General features: G+C 42.4%; 2 protein-coding genes across 3 annotated transcripts in view; one reads left to right on the plus strand and one right to left on the minus strand.

The window, feature by feature from the left end:
* The window catches only part of AVEN (apoptosis and caspase activation inhibitor), a 415,433-nt gene that overhangs the window by 250,586 nt on the left and 141,853 nt on the right, over positions 1-22,994 (minus strand). The gene's annotated exons all lie outside the window — the stretch shown is intronic.
* Positions 21,748-22,994, plus strand: part of CHRM5 (cholinergic receptor muscarinic 5) — a 173,636-nt gene continuing 172,389 nt past the window's right edge. The window contains exon 1 of the mRNA XM_075844919.1: positions 21,748-22,717. The gene's annotated coding sequence lies outside the window, so the exon portion shown is untranslated. The remainder of the gene's footprint in view (positions 22,718-22,994) is intronic.

Genomic DNA, 22,994 nt, shown 5'->3' on the forward strand with positions numbered 1-22,994 from the left:
GATAGGATATGAAAACTAGACAATTTTAAATTTTGAAGATGTTTGCAGCCATTAGTAAAAAATTTAAACAACCCAGGTAACTCCTCGAACTACAGTATAGAACAAATAACTGCAATAGGGGACAGAAGTCAAAGAATAGTTCAAACTACGAAAGCGTCCACTTCTCCCATCGAAAGTTTAAGGCTGATTTTACAAAATGTGGTGGGGAAAAAAACGCAAATTGTCTGTGATGTGTGAACACAGCCTAAAATGAGAAAGTGTACAAGAGCAAAGTCCATACATTAGATCAAAAGGCACACTTGTGGCAGTTAAAGGTTGTGCAGAAAATGGCACATACAACTCCAAAACACTGTGTGCATCATTTTTTATAACTGAACCCTATTCTACCTTTTGCATGGGTGGTGGATTATAATAGGGGAGGAGGATCCAGTCTACCCATCAATCTTATATATTGCAGAAGAGATTCAAGAATTGCACATTTATGCAAGAACTTGCGGCGGCGGTCAGGAATCCATAAAATAGCGTGTTAAATCTGCTAATAAATGTGATGGCTATCCTCCTCTTGTTCACTCAATTGTCCCGGTTACCTCTTTGTAGTGTGTACGGATGCCACGACAAACCAAAACCTGTGGATTTTCCAACACTATCAAAAGTTACAACCGCTGGCTGGTATGATCCTGGAATTATTTATTTAGCCTCCATTCAGTAAAAAGAAAATCATACTGCTCACTAAATAAATTGCTTGTGCGTGTATGAAAGGCCAGGTCTACGCAGTCATTTGTACTCGGAGCAGAGCTCGTGTGTAGCGCATTATCTGTCACAATATGCAGAACATTTCCAAGGTAACAAGGCCAGCGCGCGCACTCTGCAAACCCCATATCTCTTTAAAGAATCATCTCAATCAGTTGCCACTTTATCCATCACTTTATATTTAACCTCGGCTCAATCTAACAGTACAAGCTAAACGCTACGCCGAGTGTTGTATGTAAAGATTAATCAAAAACATCCAGGCCTGGTCTTTATGCTGCAGTGGAATAAACTATAAATAAATAAAAAAAATTCTCATGTAAATAATAAAAAAAATATATAAAAAAAATCAATATACTGTATTATCCACACATTCCACGCTTAAGGCCCCATGCACACGGACGTGCTTTTGCGGTCGCAATTCCCCCGAAAATCCACAGGAGAATTGCGGTCCCATTCATTTCTATGGGGCCATGCACACGACCGTAGTTTTTACGGTCCATGCATGGCCCGGGAGCCCTGCGGTTGGGGCTCATTGAAAATAATGGCCGCGGCCATTTGCATGTCCCGTGATTTGCGGGTGGCTCGCGGCTGACAGTCCGCTGCCGGCCGACCCGAAAATCACGGCTGTGCACATGGCTACGGTCGTGTGCATGAGGCCTTAGGCTGGGTTCACACGAGCACGTTACGTCCATAAAGGACGGAACGTATTTCGGCCGCAAAGTCCCGGACTGAACGCACTGCAGGGAGCCGGGCTCCTAGCATCATAGTTATGTACGACGCTAGGAGTCCCTGCCTCTCCGTGGAACTACTGTCCCGTACTGAAAACATGATTACAGTACGGGACAGTTGTCCTGCAGCGAGGCAGGGACTCCTAGCGTCGTACATAACTATGATGCTAGGAGCCCGGCTCCCTGCACTGTGTTCGGTCCGGGATTTGCGGCCGAAATACGTTCCGTCCTTTACGGACGTAACATGCTCGTGTGAACCCAGCCTTAAGGGCTCCTATGCAATGGATTTGCATTGTACGGATACATAACTTGGCACCATAGGGTTCTCTCACTAATTCAAATGGTAAAAGAAAAATTGTGGCAAGATCCACCAAATACTGTTTTGCGGGGTATTCTTGTAAGGAAAAATACGATGCTGTGTAGCACAATATGGCAATACGGAATGCATACAGCTCTTTATTATGGAGACTTCGTATGCAGAGTTAGCAGCTCCGTTGTATGCTTTGCAGTAGACATGAGGCCTAAGTAGACATGAGGCCTAAGGTCCAGTTCAATTTCCTGCTAAAATAGAGCTGGAAGTTTAAAAAAAGGCATAACTGATGGACTTTATGAATCAGTCATGACTTCTGACCCCCTTGTTATAAATGTTAAAAAATCCAAGTGTATCATACAGCACTCAGTTTCCTGCTAAAGTACAAGACACTAGGTTATAGTATTTCTTGAATTCTTTCTCCGCATTGCAGCTGACGGAAAGCAGCCTGAGGGTCAGTTCACACAGAGTTTCTTTACACCTTTTTTGACGCGGAAACGACGTCGGAAACACGCCAAAAAACGGCTGAAAATGCCTCCCATTGATTTGAATGGGAGGCGGAGGTGTTTTTTTCCTGCATGCGGGAAAAAGCAGCAACACGCCCTATCTTCGGGCGTTTACGTCTCTGACCTCCCATTGACATCACTCAATACCCACAGGCGAAAAAAGGCAGCGAAAATAGGCGTGCAGGCGTGACAAAAAACTATCCTGTATCAAGATTGAGCGCTCTGTAATGTAAATACCATATACCTTGAGAAATATGTCCGCTAAATGATGTAGTCAACTGGCAATCAGGCTGTGTATGAAACAATAAGGGCAAAGATATGGGTTACAGCAGGGGTCAGCAACCTGTGGCACCAGTGCCACAGCCAGCACGTGGGGCATAGTTTGCTGGCACACTTCCCTCTACCAGTGTCCATCACTGTTGTGTGCTTGGCGGCGCTGAACACAGGGAGAGAGCGCGGCGCTTCATTATGTGCTTGGTGGCGCTGATCAGCAGGTGGGGGAGCAGCACTTCATTGTGTTTGTCGCTGCTGAACACTCGGCAAGCACACAATGCAGGACAGCACGGCTCTCCCTCCTGGTGATCGGCGTCCTCAAGCGCATAATGAAGCGCTGCTCTCTCCTGGTGATCAGCGCTGCAAGGACGGAGTTCAATAAGCGCTCTGTAAACAAAAAAGTTAGTTTAAGTTAGCAGCTCTCTCTCCATGTGCACCCCCGAAGCTGGTGTTCATTAGCCTCATATGCACCACAGATGGATCAGGGACAAGGGTCACACTGAAATGTAAGTTTAATTAACTGATTAATTGGTTGCCGTCACATACGGGGTAACAGTTTGTCTTATCTGACATTAACGTTTGCATGGCACTCGGAGCACTTCATAATTGATTCTTTCATTTTTAAAATCGGCACGCTATCCAAAAAAGGTTGCCTGCCCCAGGGTTACAGCAACCAATGTGATTCCAATTAAAAGCAAAATTAAAATAGGATTGCCTTAAGGACCTTTTACACAGGCCGATAAGTGGCCGATGCAGCGAGCGCCAGTCACACGGAGCTATGGATGCGGACGAGGGGTCTTTACACCAATCGCTCGTCCCCATACATTATTATCATGTCGGCAGCGCGTCTCTGTGTTTACACAGGGAGATGTGCTGCCGACAAAGATAATATTTCACTTTGTTAAAACGATGCGACCAGCAGTTTGCTCGTTCATCTACTGATCATTCCCCGAACGCTCGTCTGCCCGATAATCGTCCAGTGTAAAAACCCCTTTAGACAATCTAACTAGTTCATTTACATAACCAGAAAACTGTCCAAATAATTGACGAACTCTTAGATATCTCTGCCATTTTGAATTATGAATGATAGTCATAATGGGAAAACGTCATATTTAAAGGGGTTTTCCCATTAGAGACATTTATGACATATCCACAGAATATGTCATATATGTCCGATAGATGCGGGTCCCACCTCTGGGACCTGAACCTATCAATAGAGCAGGGCCCCCTAAACCCTGTTCTGCCACTCTGCGTTGCGACTGAAGAAGGAGATTCAGACCATGAAAAAAAAATCAGCGTAGCACGCTGAGCTATGCTGTTTTTGTAAGTCCCATAGAACTGAATGGTAGTTACGGAAACAGCGTAGCTCGAATGCTATGCTGCTTCCGTAACTGCCATTTACTACTATGTGTGTTACGGAATCAGCGTACACTCAATTAGGGATGCACGATGCATCAAAACTTTGATACTGTTTTAATATCGTGCATCCCCAAACGGTTCGATACCGTTATTTCATGTATTTCGATAATTAGCTGTGCAGCCGCACAGCGAAGTATAGTAACACATGAATGTATGAGAGCGGGACTGCGGGTGTGTAATACAGTCATTGTCCCGCTCCTGACAAGTGCGTGCAGTCAGGATGATGTGACGCGGCCAGCGCTGCACTAATGATTGCCGCCAATGAAGACAGAACATGGCGGGCGCACTACAAAACACCCCCGTGTTCTGTCCTCAGTGCCTGCGCCGCCGCTCATTAGTGCAGCGCCGGCCGTATCACCTCATGCTGACCGCGCACTTGATGTCAGGAGCGGGGCAATGGCTGTATTACACTGTTGCAGTCCCGCTCTATAACATGGGAGATCAGAGAAACCTCTCATCTCCGCCGCTATTCTCCTGAATGCTACGATCAAAGCTGACTGCAGCATTCAAGAAGAAAGTGAGAAAGGCGGGATGCCCCTTGGATCGCATCACAGGTATCCCTGTAACGCGATTGAGGGACATACCATATATGGGCAGACAGCCCAAGGTCCATTGAAGGACCCCAGGGCTGTCTGACCATATTTCCTGTTGTTAGGGAATACTTCGGTATGTCTTAACAACTGCCTGTGTACTAACAGTACATTAAAGTTTAAAAATAAAGTAAAAACAAAGTAATATTAAATTTAAAAAAATACACATACACCTTTCTTTCACTTAGGCTGGGTTCACACGACCACATTAACGTCCGTAATGGACGGACGTATTTCGGCCGGAAGTCCCGGACCGAACTCAGTGCAGGGAGCCGGGCTCCTAGCATCATAGTTATGTACGATGCTAGGAGTCCCTGCCTCTCTGCAGGACAACTGTCCCGTACTGTAATCATGTTTTCAGTACGGGACAGTAGTTCCACGGAGAGGCAGGGACTCCTAGCATCGTACATAACTATGATGCTAGGAGCCCGGCTCCCTGCACTGAGTTCGGTTCGGGACTTCCGCCCGAAATACGTCCGTCCATTACGGACGTTAATGTGGTCGTGTGAACCCAGCCTTATTGTGAGGCACGAGGTGTGACGAATTTAACCTCCATATGTCTCACATTAATAGTAATTAACCCCATTATGTACCTTACACATTAACCCATTATGACTGAGAAACATGATGGGGTTAATTACTATTAATGTGAGGCACATTCAAAATTAAATCACACCTCGCGCCTCACATCACAAAATGGAAGAACGTTTTTTTTTATTATTGTTGTCAAAGTATCGTTTTGGTATCGAAATCGCAATACTACACAAAGTAGTCCAAATTCTGGTATCGTGACATCCCTACACTCAATAGAACACCTCAGTTGGACGTCTGGCTTTTAGCCCAATGTCGTGCAAAGCGTTTTGATGGATTGTGTCAACACTGGTTGCCACCCCAGGCTTGGGAGGTGACGTCCAATTTCCCTTGCAGTACAGAATGGATTACTACGCTCCATTCTTCCAATCAGAGCAGAGGTTCGCCTCCGTGCACCGTTTGTGGTCATTCCCATTCATCGTAGTTCTCCCAACCTCTGGGACATGCAACGTTGAAGAGTGCTGACATCTCGGGCTAGGCGCATAGCGATCTGCCAGAGTGATAAACCAAGGTCTCCTGTAAATTTTTTGCTCCGAATTTACTGAACACTTTCTTCAGGCCCCCTCTCTAAGCAGGTATACAATACAACAGTACATAAAGACGTACATTCATATTAGCAGTATGATACCACCTATTTCCTAAATTACTCTCCCAATTAATCCCCACAAGCATTTATAGACTAGTCAACCGGAAATGACTTTTTGTCCTTACAGCATTAATATATGTTTAAGAACATTATTCCCAGAAATGTCTAGAAATTTCCGAGAAGAGTAACTCTTCCAGTACCAAATCCTTCACAGATACCAGCAAGAGCTAATGACTGGTAGACAATTTCTTTAACTGATAGAGGAAATAAAGGAACTTTGTTGTACATGTAGTAATTACCGCACTCCGGCAAAGCACAATGTGTGACCTCATGACGTATTGCACAAAGAATACAAAGACTACAGTATGGAGGAAGGTCTCTCACTTCACCCTAAAGGCTTGTTAGGCGCAATCATAGATGAAACTTTGCAATTTTAATTGGCTGTTATCCGCAGTCAATATACACACACAGAGAAGGAAAATGTGGGGTGAAAAAAAACCTCTCTCGGAACTGAATTGTCAGTTCACAATATCATACACATAGAATTTAGACCTTCAGCATTAGTCACTGTAGTAAACTTATTATAAATTATTACATAAATGCAAAACATAAAGGAACACTGAGGTATGACTGGAACGATCTCACAAAATGCCCAGTCAAACAATCAGTAAATAGGATCGGTCAGATCTCCTGATCTGTCGGTTTTAGTAAATACTTCTATTACCTAATACAGTGCGTGGATTTAAACCCGCACCATTGTACCCGTACGGCATGGGTTAAACTCCTTAACCCTTTCACGCCGCAGCCCTTTTTCAGATTTTCATTTTTTCCTCCCCACTTTCCAAAGGCCATAACGCCTTTATTTTTCCGTCGATATAGTCCTATGAGGGCTTGATTTTTGCGGCATAAGTTGTAGTTTTTCGTTTCACCATTTATTTTGCCGTATAATGTACTAGGAAACGGGAAAAAAATTATTTGTGGGGTAGAAAATGAAAAAAAACAGCGATTCCGCCATGTTTTTTTGCGCGCTATTTTTACGGAATTCACTGTACAATTAAAACAACATATTCATTTTATTCTATGGGTCAATACGATTACGCTGATACCAAATATGTGTAGGTTTTTCTATATTTTACTACTTTTACAAGTAAAAACCTAAGTGTAAAAAAGAAAATTTATTTTGTTTCGCCAAATTCCGAGAGCCGTAACGTCTTTATTTTTCCGTCGATTAAGTGGTATAAGGGCTTATTTTTTTGCAGGATAAGCTGTAGTTTTTAATAATACCATTTTGGTGTAAATTTGACGGTTTGATCACTTTTTATTTCATTTTTTGTGGGAGATTAGGTGAACAAAAAATAGAGATTCTGGCGTTTACAATTTTTTTTTTTTTACGGCGTTCACCGTGCGGGTTAAATAATGATATATTGTGATAGTTTCGACTTTTACGGATGCGGCGATACCAATTATGTTTATTTATTTAATTTTTTACTATGCTCTAGGGGGAAAAGGGGAAAAGGGGGGTTTTTTGAACTTTTTATATTTATTTTTTTTTACACAAAAAAAACAACTTTATTTAACTCATTTTTACATTTTTTATTAGTCCCCCTAGGGGACTTCAACCAGCGATCGTTGGATTTTACACTTTTCAATTTCAAGATAAGCATATAAAATATCACAAATGTTCACTGTATTGAAAAAGTATTCACCCCCCTGGTGTTTCTTTTCTGTTTTGTTGCCTTACAACCTTATATTAGGATGGATTTTTGGAGGTTTCTACCATTTGATTTACACAACATGGCTACACCTTTAAAGGGGCAAAATATTTTTTTTACTGTGACACAAAAAAAAAAAAAAAAAAAAAGAGAACCTTAATGTACAAAAGTATTCACCCCCTGAAAGTAAATACTTTGTGGAGCACCTTTTGCTGCAATTACAGATACGTCCATTTTTGCTGTGGATCTTAGGCGCTCCTACAGTGTTATAGTTGGTATCTTTGTCGAATCTGTGAATTATTCCCTCATTGCCCGGTCTGTGACATTTAGTGGGCGGCCTTCTCTTGTCAAGTTTGTAGTCGTGCAATTTCTGTTTCCCATTTTGTTATAATGGATTTGATGACGCTCCATGGGATGTTCAAAGTTTAGGATATTTTTTTCTAACACAACCCTGATCTGTACTTCTCCACAACGTTGTCTCTGAACTGTTTGGGAAGCTCCTTGGTCTTCATGTTGTTTCCTTAGTGATGTTACAGACTCTGGGGACTTTCTGAACAGGTGTATTTATACTCACGTCAGGTCACGGTCATATGACAACTTAATTGCACTCGGAGGGATCTTATTCAACTAATTATGTGAATTCTGAAGTTAATTGGTTTGTCACTACCTTACTTAGGGGTATTATAGCAAATGGGGTGAATACATATGCACGGACAACGTTTCAGTTATTTTGTTGTTGTTTTTTAAGCCAGGTATCTTTCTTTTATTCCACTGTAACAATTTGGACTATTTTGTCAGGTCCATTACATAAAATCTAATTTAAAATCCATTTTAAATTCCAGGTCGTAATGCACCAAAACAGGAAAGGAGAGACTTTCGCAAGGCAGTTGTATCTGAAAAACGCAGTTCTATAAAACATTTTCTGGATCACACCATGGTAATTGACCATTAATAAAACAAATTTAGGAAAATAGTAACTGCTTACATAGTAAAAATATATTAACAATGAATAGCCATTGTTACAGCAATTGTTGCCCCAATTAGGGCCCCGTAAAACACTCTGTAGTCTTATTATTCACTTTATTACATTACTAATAATCTGTAAATGAACATGGTAATTCTATATTCTGGGGAAGCTACATCAATGACACTACAGAACCCTGCTCTATGCTGATGAGGCTTAAAAGGAGGAAACAGATCTCTCGGCAGATGGGAATCTCTGGTTTAGCAAAAACCTAGGCAAATGTTAAAGCTCCTTAATTAGAACAAAAATGTTAAAGTAGATCTGTCAGTTTAATATGCTGCAAAATCTAAGGGCAGCATATTACAGCTACAGGTCCTTAATCCTAGTAGCCAAAACGGCACAAATAATATTTGTGCCCTTTGGCTAATAGAATCGCTAAAAAGGATACAGCAGACTCATAGTTATGAGTCTGCTATATTCATGAAGAAAGCGCTCCACTGCCTCTCCCAACGGTGAATGGCAGACTACTGTGTATGGATGCATACACAGCAGCCGGTGAACCACCAGCCTGGGGGGCGTATAACAATTGTCACGGGCCCGTAGAAGTGGTTATGTCACACGAACTATAGAAAACAGTGTGAACCCACTGTTTTCCCTATGCATTTGGCTTAGGGCTAAATTGGGGAGCAGAGTCTAGGATAACTAGGTTTTCACTCTTTAACCTCTGTACAGAGATGTGGACATTGCTGCTAGAATCCCCAGGTTTCTACCCCCAGAGTACTCTCCATTGGCAACAGCCGACGTGGACAAGTGTGGTACAAACACAGCAGACTAAATGCAAGGTCAGAACCGTTGTGTAGGGAAGGGCAGGAGGCAGACATTCCCTCACTGTTATCAGAGCCAGAGATCAGGACAGACGGCAGTCAGTCGTCACGAGAAACAGGCAAATGGTCAGGGCAGGCGACAAACAGAGATGGTTAAGTACAGGCAGGGCCGAAAACAGAATGTCCAAATGGGTAATGCAAAAAACGAGAGCTAGCAGAAAAAATGAGAGCTAGCAAGCTAGAGTAAGAACTGAATAGCTCGGGCATGGAGCAATATACCATATTTTTCGGACTTTAAGACACACAATTTTAGCAAATCTAGTTAAAAAGTTCCTGAGTTTTTATAGTCGGCAGTCACTGACCGCTTCCTTAACCCCTTCCCATGAAGTGCCAACAGGCTATTATAGATTAGGCTAACCTGATTCTGACATGTATGTCTTTCCACCCAGTGCCTCCTTTGAAAAGTGTGCGCAGTGACTTAAAGGTTGTACTGCCCATGCGCCGTATCCTAATCGGCGCATGCGCCGTGTAATGTTTATGCTCATCGCTCTAATCGCCACTACTGCGCACGCGCTGATTCAGATGTAGGGACACGCATGCGTTCACTATACCAGGCCAGGCGTTAACTCGCCTAGTACGATGTCTGGCCCCTGTCAATCAAAGGAAGCAGGGAGGGGGATTGAACTGGGGAATGACTAGAGAGCACTTTGGAGCAATGGTGACGCCCTTGTTGCTCCAAAATGTTCATTTTATAAACGTAATAAAAGCTTTTTCTCTTCAAAGGAGGCACTTAGGTTAGCCTAATCTATAATAGCCTCTTGGTAGTTCAATACGGACATCTAGTGACACACTCAGTTTAAAGGGATTTTCCCATGAGGGACATATATGACATATCCATATCCATGTAACTTGCTGAGCTACGATGTTTCCATAACTACTATTCTGTTCTATGGGAATTACGGAAACAGCGTATCACAGCGAGTTACATCTATCGGACATTTATGACATATCCTGTGGATATGTCATATATGTCCCTCATGGGGAAACCTCAATAGCGACCGCGTCATTTAAACCATAAGGAGGGGGATTGCCCACTCCGAGAGCCGAACGTGCCCCCCCGCAACGCGATTAGGGGGCGCCGATGGTTGTCATGGCAGCCCAGGGTCCCAATGAAGGCCCCCAGGGCTGCCTTCTGTCTGCCTCTGCTAAGCCATGCCTCTAGCAGAAGCCTGTAAAAATGATAATATACTGCAATACATTTGTATTGCAGTGTATTGCACCAGCGATCTAACGATCGCTGGTTCAAGTCCCCTAGGGGAACTAATAAAATGTGTAAAAAAAAGGTTGAGATACATTTTCAGGAGTGTAAAATAAAAAAATTAAAATAATATTAAAAAAGTTAAAAAAGAAAACCTTTTCCCATTTTTCCCCAAACACAATGTAAAAACAAAAAAAAATTGTATCGCTGCTATTGTAAAAGTCTGAACTATTACAATATACCATTATTTAAACTCGCACGGTGAGCGGCATAAAAAAACATTTAAAAACACCAGAATTGTTGTTTTTTGTTCACCAGTTGCCTAGTATGACCAAAAATGTGCACCGCTTTATCTTCTAACAAGATCATGGAGTTCTGACGGACTGAGCAGGGCACATCATTCATGAGTCGATTTGATCATAACATTTTATAGGACTTTGCCCTACGCAATACCTAAAGCTGGCCATACCTATAAAATACCTGTCGATTTAACAACTAGCTCCCTAACCCCCCTTTAAACATGTGCTTGGATTGGCCAGCTAAATAGATATGTTATAAAAGTCTGATCAGTGGGTGACGGGGTCTAACAATTAGGTCTCAGACGGATCCTAATAATGTGAGGCCTCTTCTCTGCTGAAAAAGAGAATCATGCAACCCTATTATGATCAGAGGAGGTCTTAGTAGACTGAATAATAGAATGTTATAACTAGTCGGTACACAATGAACAAATTAATATTGTTTACGGGCAATAAGAAACAGCCAAGCAAGAAATAACAGTTGAATGGCAACCAACCAAGCAATTGCAGCAAGTGAAATGAAATACGATACATTTTAGATTACCCAGACAAGTTGCAGCAGCTACAAGTACGTTCAACAAATACAAGGGTTACAACATTTTGCAACCAACAAGTGGCATTCTATTAATTTGACACAATTTCTATAGGCCAAGATAGTAAAATGACTTGTGATGTGACATGATTCCTCAGTTAGGATGATATCAGACATGCCAGTTATAACAGTTCACAACAATCTGTTTTTTTTTGGCACTTATTGCTCCAGATAGGTCTTAAAACCGGACTTATTTGGAAACAGACTAATGAAATCAGTTCCGAACCAATGTAATGAATACTCCAACCAGCAGCTGGACATTCTCTGCTGCAAACTTTATTATACTAAACTCTTTCTTCTAAGCTACAGACCCAATAAGGAGAACTAATAGATGTTAGATAGGTTTACCATCTGCAACATATTATACTTTCATAAAACTAAATTAAACAGCTTTAGTAGTGCCAAAGATAAAACTGTATTCAAGACATAATGCCAATCCAGATAAAAGCTATTATCTATGGCTGATTAAGAATAAATACATAGTAGCTACGAAAATCAAATACCTGACAGAAGAGCAAACATAATATGTTATAAGCGTAGATGTGCCTTTGTCAAGGAAAAAGGGATTTTTAGATATGGGTCTGTGTACCTGGAAAAGTACAGATTGCATTATGTAAGTTGCAGATTTCTGTATTGCTTTTTTTCATTTTTTAAGACTGCTTTCTCTGACATGCCCGCTTGTGGATCTGCAAGCACTGTGTTCAGTGGGCATTCCCTGTGAAGCATGCTTTGTCTCTCCCCCTCCATTCTCTTAATGCTCTAGCCTGGGTGACTCTCTGTAATGTCCGTGGCTGCGGGCTGTCAGCTCCAACCTCCCCCTGACAGCCGCAGCCATGAGTCGGCAAGCGCTGGCCCCAGCCTCCTCCAGAGGAGACGCCAGCGCTCGCGTCCACTCACCTTTGCCAGATCCCGTAGGGTGCTCGTGCCCGCTCTTAAAGGGGCAGCGCGCGCCGGACCTCATGGCCTGATGGCCTCCTAGTGTTTCCTGTTCCAGTCCCTGTCCCTATATTTGTTTCCAGTTCCTGTACCTAGCAATCCAGACATTCCTGGTTTAGCACGGAGCCGTGCCAAATTCGTGCTGCGCTACATCCACGTCTGACGTGCTCCACCTCATCTGATGTTCGCCTGCTACCTAAGTCCCAGCCGAGCCTGTCCTGCTGCTGTCTGAGCTGCCAGAGGTACCTATAGACAGTCACCTGCTCCCTGTTGGCCAGCTGCCTTATCGCCAAGGCGGTACGGTCCTGTGGGTCCACAGACCCTTCATGACACTCTCTCATGAGGAATTGTGAGAAAACTCAGTTCAAATGTCTCCTGCTGTGTGATAACTACACTAAGGCTCTGTTCTCATCTACGTTCCTCAATTCAGTTGTTCTTGACCTATAATGGGGTTCTTCCTATTCAGTCGTGATGTCTGTTTTTGCACCGGGAAAAGGTTAGGCTAGGTGAATTAAGTGGCTTGTGATATAAGTGGAGTTATTAAACCGGATTGTGTTGCTGTGTTCCTGTGTGTGATACTGTGCGAGATAACTAACTGAATTGAGGGCTTACAAAGAGAAGATAGCAAAAACGGACAATTTAAAAAACTTTTTTTCTTTGCAGCTTTTTTCCTGCTGAGTAGCTGACTGGAGGCGGGGTTAATTGCTCTCAAGTGATATAAATTAACCAGCAGGACTCACTCTGAGCTTGCTCTTTTTTGGGCTAGGTGAATTAAGTGGCTTGTGATAAAAGTCCAGTTATTAAACCGGTGTTAAAAAAAAGAGAAGTTAAAGTCCCTGTAAGTACTCTTCTTTACTTTTACATTTTTAACTGTTCACTGTTTTTTTGTAACTAGGATAATGGACAGCAAGATTGGAGATTTTCTTCAGTGCACAGTCTGCCATATGTATGCACAACTGGAGCCGGAGTTCCAGGGTGAATACCTCTGTGGCAGATGTGAGCATGTTGGTCACCTGGAAGCTCGCATTAGAGATCTGGAGGAGCAAAATGTAACACTGAGGGTGATCGACAATCTTGAGCAGAGAATGCTGCTCTTTGAGCAAGCAGTTAGTGGGGTAGAGGGTGAAGACATGGGTCAGCAGGATCAGACAAGTAGCTGGGTTAATGTAGTTAGGGGCAGTAGAAAGGGGTCCAAGAAAAGGAAGGCCAATCCTATTTCTGATATTGCAAGCAAAATTGCCAAGTTGGGTGATGATGTGTGGGTGTCGGTCTCAGAAATAGCAGACCTAGTGGATACTGATCTCCCGAACAGCCGGGAGATCAGCCCAGCTAGTAGTCGGCGGGATGATAATGCTGGTAAAGCAAGACAATTGGTAGTTGTAGGGGATTCTATAATCAGGAAGACGGATAGAATAATTTGTCGCCAAGACCGCCTCAACCGAATGGTGCCAGGGTTCGGCATGTGGTGGTACGGGTGGATAAATTACTGGGAGGGGCTCGTGATGATCCAGCTGTCGTGGTCCATGTGGGTACCAACGATAGAATAAATGGTAGGTGGATGAGCCTTAAGAATAATTTTAAAGAACTAGGCTACAAGCTGAAGGGAAGGACCTCCAATGTGGTATTCTCTGGAATACTGCCTGTCCCATGCTGTCACGAAGGGTCTGTGGACCCCCTGGGCTGTACCGCCTTGGCGGTAAGGCAGCTGGCCAACAGGGAGCAGGTGACTGTCCATAGTTCTATAGGTACCTGTAGCAGCTCAGACAGCAGCAGGGCAGGCTCGGCTGGGACTTCGATAGCAGGCGGACGTCAGGCGAAATGAAGCAGGTCAGACGTGGATGTAGCGCAGCACGACCTTGGCACAGCTCCATGCTAGACCAGGAATGTATGGATTGCTAGGTACAGGAACTGGAAACAAGTATAGGTACAGGGACAGGGACTGGAACAGGGACTGGAACAGGAAACAAACTAGGAGGCCATCACATAGACCAACTATAGGGAACACAACAACGCCCAGGCATAGAACTAGGGGGCTGGACCCCTCTTATAGTACAGGGTACTCACGGGTCAAAGTTCGTCCTACGGAATCCGGCAGAGGTGAGTGGACGCGAGCGCTGGCGTCTCCTAAAGAGGAGGCTGGGGCCATCGCTTGCCGACTCGTGGCTGCGGCGGTCAGGGGGAGGTTGGAGCTGACAGCCCACAGCCACGGACATTACACATGCACATCACAGGAAAGACAGCGGGAGCTCAGGGAGTTAAATGCACGGTTTAAGTCTTGGTGTAGAGGAGAAGGCTTTGGGTTCCTAGAGCACTGGGCTGACTTTTCATTGGGGTACAAACTATATTCTGCACAGGATTTGAACCTAAATGGAAGGGGGTCCGCTGTGCTGCGGGAGAGAATTCTAGCTGGGGTGGCAGCGTATTTAAACTAGGGCTGAGGAGGGAGGTCAATGTAGAAAATAAAGGGGTAGTTAGGTTAGAGAGGGGTCAGACTAAATTGGTGGGGGGAGAAACAGACTGTGGGGAGAGGACTAGACAACAGGATAAGAAGATCCTTTTGTTACAAAACAGCAATGAAAATAAAAATGCCCAAATAATGTCAAATAATCACATTTCTGATACTGAAAGTGAAAAATTGAAAGGCAAGTTAAAGTGTATGTTCACAAGTCTAGCAAGCAAAATGGGGGAGTCTGAGGCCTTGGTACTGGAGGAACATGGCTGGACTCTTCATATGACTGGGCTGTAAATCTACAGGGTTTTACACTGTTTTGGAAAGACCGGACAAATAGGAAAGGTGGTGGTGTATGTCTGTATGCGAGAAGGGATATGAAGGCGAGTGTGAACGAGACAATAGTGGGTGAAGACTGTGAGGAGATTGAAACCTTGTGGGTGGAATTACAAAGTGAGGTAAACACTGAAAATATAACTTTTTGTGTAATCTATAGACCCCCCCAATATAACGGAGGAGATGGAAGGTCAGCTATACAAACAAATGGAGCGGGCTGCACAGGCGGGTACTGTAGTGATAATGCGAGATTTTAAAATCTGTTGCAGGAAAATTTTATGGGCCAGTTTGTGGAAGACCCGACTAGAGGTGAAGCTCTGTTGGATCTGGTCATTTCTAATAATATTTTTCTAATCTTTTTTTGTTCTAGGAAATTATCTAAGCCTTTTTTAAAGCCATCTACTGTCCCTGCTGTGACCAGCTCCTGCGGTGACTATTCCAGTGAGTGCTGTGCGTGATTTTCATGCACCCATTGACTTCAATGGGCGATAGGTGCGTGAAAAATGCACCAATATAGGACATGCAGTGAGTTTTACGCAACGGACACATGCTGCGTGACAGCTCCTGCATGTGTGAATGGCCCTATTGAGATTAATGGGTCCGTGTGCTGTGCGTGATTTCCTTGCGCACCACATGGACGTTATTCACGTTTGTCTGAATGAGCCCTTAGGCTACACACAGGGTTTATGAATACATGGCTGCAGGATTAGACTACACAGGGTTTGTATGTTGGTAACCATGAATCAGAAGTGACATCTTACTAGTTTTTAGGAGATGTATCTGGTGTATAGGAGAGTTAATCAAAACTATTTGCAAAGCTGCTTCGTAAAGACCGTTATCAGAGGAAGCGGTGTCCTTCATTTCGTGCTGGCGATTTGTAGTCGCATGCGACATTTACAAGAAAGCACCCCCACTTTTCTGAAACCCATGGCATCTCAGTAGTTTATGCTTATATAGTAGCATATGTTTATATGCTGCAAATAAGTGCTAGTGCAACAGTATTACTAAATATGCTCCTCTTTGAACTTGATATTAATAATGGCAATTACCAAAAGTTTGAGATTTCCGAGTTGTAATCTATATTGTGCACTTTATATGCTATACAAATGTGCATTATTTATAAAAAATAAAAACAAATTCAGAAGTAAAAGAAATATTGAAAAAAGTGAAAAAGTAGTCTACGAACTAGCGGAGAGATCCATATGAATGAGCCCAGTAAACAAGCCGTGAATCTAAAATGAGACAATTATATCTAGCTGATTTTCATTTCTCCACGGAATATTTGAAAATGGGTTCTTTCATACTTTGTTCTCTAAGGATCTGTATCCAGTGAGCAAAGTGAGAAGAGCTCCAGGCAGCTGATAATGAGCCTGACTTCTAAACAATGGAATTCCAAGAGGACAAACCAGGACATCTTACAACACTATGGAGAGGATCACAGGATGAAAGGATGTTACCAGCAAAGCAAAAACACTAAATTTGAGTTAACTATCTGGATACAGAGACAAACATTATACCCTATATTCCAATGTCACCAACCCATGAATATACATGTACTGAAGAAACACGTTAGAACATAAATTCCAGTAGCCATTAGTTTTCCTGTAAAACCACCAGTTATATTTAGCCAAAATCTCAAAATTAATCGTAACTTATCTAATTTGTCATTTAAAAGAAAATCATTACTTTTAAAAATGATACATTGCTAAACAATATTTTGCCAAGTATTTTCCATAGGCAAAAAAATAGGAAATTAGATTACTATCTAATTGGAATTAAAAATCACATGCAAGTTCCCACGGGGGATTTAAAGCCATAGTATTTGTAGACTTGTTCTCTATCTCTATCCCCTTTATGCTTTTTTGCATCGCAAGGTGTTATATACATTGAATAATAAACAGAAATTATTGCGGTTTGTGCAAAACTACAATAAAGAAAATCTGGGCTTTGCATCACTTATACGAGCAACTTCAGCAATTACAGACATTTGCCTCCCTCAGGCAAACAAGGCAGGAGCTTCGAAGGGCAGGGGATGCAGAATTACATAGACATCACGTAAGCTTTACACTTCTTTAACTCCTCAGTGGTGCAGTGGCTGCAATGTTCAGGCGAGATGATGAGTATCTATTACAGGAGATGATTTCCCGCAGTTATTCTTACCTTTAGATTTATAGGTTTGTCAATGTAGCCATTTACTGGAGACATAAATATAACATATACTGTTCATGTAGCATCTCTGAAAATTGTTCTCACAAAGCATAATCCGTATCCACTGGAAATCTGCATCATTCACATGTAACAGTGTTTTGGGAAATGCATACATAGGGTTTTAAATAACATTAATAAGCATTCCCATCTATAGATTCTGGAAATTCTAAAAAAGCAATGTGAAGCCAATATAGCTGCTATCACATCTCCCACAGAGTTGTGCTTCGCTTTCAAGGTCTCCTTAGTGGCGTATCTACCTATATATACACAATAATCTAGCCCTTGTTCCCTAAAGGCTAAAAAACTTTGCCACACTGATTCCCTTGTCAATAAGAGCAGAGAACGGAGGCTTAGAAATGCAGGACCAGCAGTGATCAGCTAGGAGCCCGGGTGGCTTCACGCTGAGGGGATACCCAGTTAAAGTGGGTTATCCGGGAAGTTAAAAAAAATTATTGGGAGCTGCAAATCCTTGCCCCAGGTATCTAGCGCTGTCGCTCCGTCGGCAATCCCAGTAGTTGTTTACATGTACGTAGCATGGGACCTATGCAGCCAATCTGAGGGCTCAGCGGGGCTCCCTAGTGACGATTCATACAATATATGTCAGCTGATTGGCTGCAGCAGTCACATGCTACGTGTAAACGAGTACCGGGACTGCAGCCAAAGTGACATTACTGGATCGCGGGGGGCAAGGATAGGTAAGTATTGCTTTTTTGCATTGATTATTTCATTTGCAGCCCCTAAGAAAAAAAATTCACCTCCCGGATAACCCCTTTAACAGTCCTGAACTGATCATTACTATAATAACAGCCACACACTGTCTTACGTTCAGTCTGTGTTAGGTTTATATGTATCTTGCCAAATACAGGAGTGGGTCCTTTTATTTCTGGAAAGACAAGGAATGAAAACTAGAGGTCCTGACTTGGAAAGCTACCTAAGTAAGATAATGTATGTACCCATTTGCAGGATTTGTTCACAAAGTCATTATTTTTAAATTAAAGGTGTTGAATATGTTCAGGATACTGCTTAGCCATACAGTATATGGCCTGTGGGTGACATCACTGGAACTCCCCTCTTTTGAGAAGTTCCTGCGTTGCGACTCCCATTGAACAGATAGATGGATGTATTTATGTACCAGCAACACTTCCAGTCCTGAATGCCAGGGAGAGAAAGATAGTAGACAGACCATAATGCCAGATTATAGACTTCTTGGTCAGCATATAGTTATATTTTTAATCTTGCGGTTGTAGATAGGGCTGGAGGGATACATATACACACAAATATATTGCTGATCAGTTTACTTAGTGAACATAACAGTGTAATGTACCTTCACCCAGTTGCAGTAATGAAGACTTTTGCACCTAGATGTACTAGTGACTCTTGTACACTAGGTAATAACATTTATGCCCTGTGATCTGTTTATATCATAGGGTCTTTATGAAGCAACCTGTTATTTACTTTATATGTCCAATTCAATCAATTTTTACTAAACTCCAGATATCTGTTGATATTTGTTAGCACAACAAATTTAAAGCGGACCTGTCACCAGTTTAGTAAAGCCCTCCCCTCCCCTACACAGCGCTCCGCTTCTCCCTTTCCCTGCTTCTATCTCCTGAAAGAAGCTGAGATCACGCTGTGCAGGGAAGAGGAGAAGCTGTAGGACGCGGATAGGACAGCATCATATGGCCAACAAAACACCGCCCCCAGTGAAACCTTAGCGTTACCGCCCCTTTGGCTACTATAGCCTAATTAGCATAGTAAGAATTGGCTCATAACTCGGAATGTAAAGAACGGATTGGAATACATCATCAGCGAGACAGCGCCTATGACATGAGGAAATTGGGCTTTACTGAACTGTGACAGGTGGTCTTTAAAGTTTCTAACCAACTAGATGACTGGTAAAACAATATTAGACAATGTCTGGGTTGACAACTTTTCTTATAGAAGTTAATACAGATCCAATGATCAAGAGGAAACACTAAAGCCATTTTCACACGTTGTAGATTCTTTCAGGATTTAGGCGGCTATTTTATGTTCTATTCACATACTCCAAAACAAATCTGACGACAATAATAAGTGCGCCGCAGATTTAAAAATCTATGCAATGTTTATTATTATCGCAGATCCCGCACTGAAAATAAACATATTAGCTCCATTGAATTACAATATAGTTAATCCCAAGAATATGCTGGGCCTTGTAGTAGATGTCCACGGTCGAACTATGCCTCATTGTCACTGGTCGAGCGATGTTTTGGAAGTTCCACATGTGGGAATTTATATATATAGCCCCCCCTGCTGTTCATGCACTGTCAGTATAGAAAACATAATTATCAGACTAAAAGCTTAGAACTTCTAGTTTATTAATCGGAGGAAAGGCAAAAAGGAATCAAGAGCATAATAATGCATGAATTTTCTCACACAATTCTAAGGAATCAAATATTAGTGGAAAACGACAAAGATAGGAACTCGAATGCCTCACTGGATGAAAAAGGAGCAATGGCGATTGTCTAACAATATGAAAGTTATCAAACCAGTGCACAGGACAAATGTTGGAGGCCTCATAGATTTGCATTGCTTTCTAATCTTTTTGTGATCTTTCTGTAAAAATTGAAGTCAGAATTAAAATGTTACCATCAGATTTTGACAGCTTTGGTGATTTTGGCAGTTGAACTGGCTGCATGGGTCAAACTTGAGATTTGGAGGTTAAGATCAAGGACCTTTGCTCAAGTACTATGATGGGTAACAGTCCATTTGAGCAAAAATCTATTCTGTCTCATTGGGATTTTCTTTATAAATACATTTATATATATATTCTAGATATAAATATGATACTCCTGTTTTTCTCTACTCCCCTTAGAGAATATATCCGTCAGAAAGTTTCTCAATAAAACTGTAGCAAGTATGAATAGCTTTTCCATGTTTTCTAAATTTGGCAAACAATTTACAATTCAAAGTTTTCACACTAGTCCAAAATCAACTGTAAAAATGACCCTTGCATGAGAAGGCCTTATACATTGGATACAGTATGTATCTATACACTTAAGGATACTATGAAATCTATACTAGAATAATAAGGGTCATCAATAAAATAGCATTTCAGATGCTGTAGAGCCAAGATTGCCACTCACCACTACCTGATAAAGAAGTGTTATGCTTAGGACTACATTCACAATAAAGCTAGCAATACAACTGAGATAAGTGTCGTTCAAACCCGCTGATGTCAATGGGATTGTACATATCTTCCCCCAAAAAATTGGCATGCTCCATCGTGCTCTGTATGTATAAGAATACCTCCATACATACGTAGTCCTGTACGTCTCTACACTAAGGAGCCATACAACACCCATGTACTGCTGTGTGCATAAGCCCTATGACTCAAGAAGTATAGTAATATGTGCGGTGCATTGGCTTCCAGTACTCGGCCAGTCGAGGGCACAAATTTACATATTCTAATGGCCGGGCATTGAACGCGAATGATAAAAAAAAACCACACAGGCACACACTCAGATAGTTCTAACAAACAGAAACTATGGCTGCTAAAAAAAAACATGTTTAAACCCATCCTAGCCGGTTACTAACTAAGACAGATCGTAAAGTTTTAATTAAAGATGTTATAGCCTTTTCAGAATGGGCACTAATTAGGTGACGGGCAGACATGTACGCTGCTTAGAACTTCACCAACGTGACAAAACACTTCACAATTTCCTCTTCTATTATCTGATGTTAGGTTTATTACGCTTGTTGTCTTCCTGCGCAATAGTCCGTGTGCCATCAGAGACCAGGACAGATTTAATAAGCTACGTAAGTACACACCACAATATAATATATATTCATTTCTGGCTTTGTCCTGTTACACAGATGTCCCTACACCCCTCCTCTTAGGTATCATAGATTCAGTTCAAATGAGGTGCCCATAAAATGTCATTTGCTTCATGCACTCGGTCGTAAAAGTGGAACTTGGCTTTACAAGAGAACATTGATGATGAACAGTTGTCCCAATGGGGTCAGACATTATGAGTCAATACCGCAGGAAACCAGGACAACATTTAAGTGATCGGTCGATATGTAAGAACATTATTTTTTACTAATATTCCACACACAGCAGCAATGAAAGGATGCCAGGTTACACTCTTCAGCAATACAGAAGCCCATCGTTTGTTTTTCCTCCCTTATATAAAGTGTAATATTTCAGACCATAAATCGCCAATGGTTCCTAACACGATTTCCCACAAGCGATGTATTTATAATTACGGAATGGCTCTTTATAAAGGCATAGGTGTAAAAATGAATAAAAGTGGCTGCATCCTCTGAGATGCCGCGCAGCTGACAGGCAGGATATGGTTCAGTATGAAACAAGCCGGTCTGTGCCCCCCCCCCTCCCCCTCAACAAACAAAAACACTCGAGTGGGTGTCAAAATGATTTGTGCACCGTCTACCTGGTGGCATGGGAGAGCTGCAGCTTCCTGCAATGTTCACATCTCCATGGAGAGGCTTATCGGTCAGACAGCACCTATCAGACATGGTATCAGCGCCTCATTCCTGCAACGTTCCTAAGCTGCTGTCCATCAGGAAAAGTAATTAGTGGTTATATTATGTATGGCAGCGGCAGACTGTCACTGGATCCTCACTGTGAATAGCTTCTCTCGCACACTTGTCTGTGCCTTCCGCCTGGTATTGTCCACACGCCTGGCAGGACCATTGCAGCTTTTCAGGGATTTGCCCACCTACACTGTGCACTTTCAAGAACGAGAGAGAGAAGAAGAGGAAAAGCATCAGTGTCTGGGAGGAACACCACGAAGGAAAAAGCCTTGAAGGATGTGGGAAAAGTTTAAGAAGAACTGTGGCCAAACATATGACAAGGAGGTCAATCTTGTGACCGATGCCTTCTCTCCGTATGATCATTTCCTTGCCGGACCTGCTGCCTCCACAGTTTCTTTAATGCACCTTGAACTGGTACTTATATGGTAACCCACAGGTACGGAGCGAGAGAGAGAAGGGGAGCTGGAGATTCCAGAAGCATTACGCGATTGATAAAATTTTAATGTGTTCTGAACATGATTATATAGGGTCAGTGCTTCTCCTTTTATCACAATCTCACGTGCAGATCTGAGATTCCTTGGGAAATACTATGGATTTAGAGCACTGCTGACAGCACAGAGGTCTCAATTCACACAGGATATCTTTGTGGGAACTTCAGGAAGAAAAAACACAAAGACCATATAAAATCACGAAGCTAAAACAGAGAATATGTAACTACGAGGAGTGGGATGCTGAGGAGAAGGATACAGAGTGATTATGCAGGAGCCATTGTAAGAACTCACTGCCTACCTGCACCATTGCTGCCCCCGCTGCCAGCACCAAGACAAATGCACTGCAATCCACATCCTTCAGGGTAAGTTGTTTTTATTCCCCACTTTCTTTGATGTAATTGTAAAGGGCATGAGCAATAAGATATGCCAGCACTCCACATCTGGGTATGGGAATAGCTGCAAGCTTATTGGATTTGTTAAACTGCACCCAGCAGGCAGAGACGGCTCCCTCACCACTTTCTCTACCCAGTTTATTATGGAAACTTAAAAATGTGAGGCTGGCCATGATCCCTATTCTATCTGACTTCAAAATGTATATACTGTTGTGGACTTAGTCAAATAGCAAGTGTTTGGGTCAAT

This window comes from Rhinoderma darwinii, chromosome 12 (genome assembly GCF_050947455.1).
Source record: "Rhinoderma darwinii isolate aRhiDar2 chromosome 12, aRhiDar2.hap1, whole genome shotgun sequence".
Lineage (NCBI taxonomy): Eukaryota > Metazoa > Chordata > Amphibia > Anura > Rhinodermatidae > Rhinoderma > Rhinoderma darwinii.